This window comes from Mandrillus leucophaeus, unplaced genomic scaffold (assembly GCF_000951045.1).
Source record: "Mandrillus leucophaeus isolate KB7577 unplaced genomic scaffold, Mleu.le_1.0 Scaffold293, whole genome shotgun sequence".
Classification (NCBI taxonomy): Eukaryota; Metazoa; Chordata; class Mammalia; order Primates; family Cercopithecidae; genus Mandrillus; species Mandrillus leucophaeus.
Window position 1 is genome coordinate 2940380 of NW_012103065.1, and position 3779 is coordinate 2944158.

Genomic DNA, 3779 nt, shown 5'->3' on the forward strand with positions numbered 1-3779 from the left:
GACCCCAGCAGGGTCAATAATGATATTTTATTCCCCCAACCTTGGGGGTTCAAGTGTTGGCAAGTATCCCAATCTGACCCAGGCAGAATATTTTGGAAGAATTTTTAAACAGGAGAGGTGGTCTCGGTTCTCTGTAGCTTCAGACATAGGAGGTTTTGAGTACAGAGCTGCAGGTGGCTATTTCGCGCATTATGTGGAGAAGCCCATCTGTAGTCAAAGATAAGAAATATGACTCATGGAGAGAAATAGAAATTTGTGATAGACCAAATCCTCCAGGCATTTGTTGTATGGTTTGAACTGCTCTGACTTTGGAGCTACCCTTTCTGTAGCTTGGGATGTTTAGCCGTTCCTTCAGTTCTCTACACTACCACAATGTATGTCTAATATATAGTTTGTTATTGATTAAGCTATTACAAATTGGATTTCTATCTTTACAATGAAGAGAGTTCTAAGAGTATTTATGACAAAATGTCTTTTGAAAATATTAGTGTACTTGAGCCCTATGAAATTTTATGATGCTGTTAAAGAAAATGGAAATAATTCATAAAATTTAACTTGCTACTTTAAGTGAACAAATTAAAAATTGGTGTAGATCATGAGATACCACTAGGGCTGGGAGTACTGGGGGAAGAGGAAAAGTTTATATATTGTATTTTTTTTTTTTTACAAGAAGCACTTATCCATTTTTAATTAAAGAAAAAACATACAACTATTTAAAAGTAACAAAATAAAGAAAGTAGACAATAAAGAATCTGTTTACTAATTTAAAGCAATTTAGCTTAGATAGAGAATAATAAGGCTATATCTAGACAGGCAAACCATGTACGTATATCTATTGGTAAAATACTGTCTTTAAACTCTTACTATAATGGCAATCTCACTCTGACCCTTTTTAGAGTGCTACAAGTCTCCACTCATAATAAGGCAACCTCACAGGGGTAAGATATGCTTCTAAGAGCAAATCACAATCTTAAGTTATTTTATGTATTATAGGAATTTAACAATGTAAAATAGGATATATGTTGTCAAAAGAAAAGGAAATAAAAGTCTTCCAATAAACAGGAAAATAGAGACAAATTTCTGTCCAATATCCTTTAAACTATATTTTGATACACAGAGAGTGAGGCTGCTAGCTTTGTGGTTCAATTGCTCTGTGGATTTATAACAATGGATACATATGTAAGGATTGGTCAGTACTTTGGGTTTAGAGTCTCATAGATCTAGGATGTGACTTTCTGGCTGTTGGCAATCAATTAACTTCACATAGAAAATATATGCTACTCCTCATATCAAGTACTGATGGCAGGTGCTACTTGAACCGGCTTCTGAATCCACATTGCCTGGATCCTTTTTAGCCAAGTAAATATGATGTGTCAGCGGAAAAGGGCAGGACTTTTGAGTCATTCAAAGCCGGGTTTTAAATGCTGATTCTGCTAATTTTAAGCTTTGGGATTTAGGGGTAACTATTTGTCTTATGCTTGTTTTCCTAATATGAGAAATGGGTTACTAACATGGAACATTCAGAGTTTTTGTTAAATTTAGTATTTTTCTATAAGCAATTAATTTAACTTTCACCAAGTATCATAATTGTTATTACTTGTTTTAAGAATATTGTTTACTCAGACTATCAAAGTGCCCTGTAGCAATATGATTAATTCATTTTGATTACAGTAAACATTAACATAAATTATAAATTTTCAGAGATGATGTCTATAGGGAAATTACCTGGAATTTCAAAGCTAACAATATTCATGCTTTTTGGAATAAATGTAGAATGAACTGTTTATGTTGCCTATAAGAATTTATTTAAAGTTTTCTTCCAGTGCGTAATTTTCCCTACAACTGTAATTAACCTTCAAGATTTTATGGGACTTAAGTGTTGTTTTGATAATATAGTTTTAAAAATAAGGTTAATTGGATGAATAATAATACAACAAACAAAGGTTTCTTGGAGACACAGAAAATTATACCAAGAACTCCTCATGTATTTGCCAAGATGTAATCCTAATTACATGGGATATGTGATTTTTCAACAGCTTCTGCATTTGTAAAAACAGCAATACCTCAAGTATGATTTTTCTTGAAGGTCCAGGTGAAGGTGTAGTATCAGCTCTATGAGTGATAGTTGCTATTAGAAGATGGGAAAACAGATGACAGGCCAACAATGGACAAATAAAAGGGGCAAGGAGGGGTTCTGTCCTCCATTGGATCAAGGTCACACTCAATATTTGATCCTTTAAATTAAAATATTTCAGTATATGTTGTCCTCTAGCTTTTGAAACAAGCTTTAGTGAGAAAGTTGTGATCTGTAATACATCCTAGGAGACCTTTAGATCCAGAAATTTTACATAGCATTCAATATTTCTATTAATTAAACTTCAAATATTTATTACATTGTGCTCTGTGTCTTGGCATTGCAGGACAGATTTCCCAAAATAAATTTGTCCCTTTTATTTAAATTAAGAAAAATTTGTACAAGAGTTTTTTTGAACACTACATCAGGAAAATAGACATAGAACAGAATGACTGTTAAAAATTCCAGTATTTTAATGTTAAAATGTATTAATATCTTAAAATGTATTTTAAAATGAATCATACTATGTAACATGGAAAAATATAAGGTCTCATAACTTATAAAATCTCATAGAAAAATAGCAATAATAACAAAACAGTAACAATAAAATCCAGATTTGTTTAGAATTTAAGTATAAAAAATTACTTTAAAAATTATGAAAAACTGGAAAGATGTACAGTTAAAACAAATTCAAATGATAGCAGTTGACCACACAAAAATGGTATGTTTCAAGAGGCTTAGGAATGATCTTGAAATTTTACTTCTAGGATTTTATTCTAAATGAATTATTATCTATATATATGTCTACATATAATTTTATGTACAAAGATGTTTGTAAATGAGTTAATATTAGCAAAAATTGAAAACAAAACCTAGAACTTATTTCAACATTAGAGAAACATCTAAATTTCATTTATTACAGACACAAAATTAATAACATGTTTTAAAGAACTTTTGAGAGATGAAAATGCTAATGATACAATATAAAAATATCATACACAGTGCATTTGTGTTAATAAAAAATAATAAAAGAAAATAGAATGTTAATGAATATTTTGGGGTGGTGAAATTATGATTATTTTTCTCTTCTATATATTTTTCTATATTTTCAATTTTTAAAAGGTCACATGTTAATTTATAATTTAAATCAAAATAAACATTGACCTAAATAATAAATACATGGCATACCCAATGGAAGAATATGAATGTTTAACTTCCATATATGATGAAGACTATGTTTTATGTCTTTTTGTTTTAGTTTATATTATCTTTTATCTATAAAAATTCCAAACAACTAACAAACAAAAAGCAACAACATCATCAATAAAAAAGACCCTCCACAAAAACCTCATCCAAAGGTAATCAGCCTCAAAGATCAAAGGTAGATAAACCCACAAAGATGAGGAAAAAACCAGTGCAAAAATGCTGAAAATTTCAACAGCAAGAATGCCTTTTGTAGTCTTAATTTGGTGCTAAATGCCCCAATTAAAAGACACAGCCTGGCAAATTGGATAGAGTCAAGACCCATCAGTGTGCTATACTCAGGAGACCCATCTCACATGCAAAGACACATATAGGCTCAAAATAAAGAGATAGAGGAAAACTTACCAAGCAAATGGAAAGCAAACAAACAAACAAAAAAACAGGGGTTGTAATTTTAGCCTCTGATAAAACAGACTTTAAACCAACAAAGATCAAAAAAGAC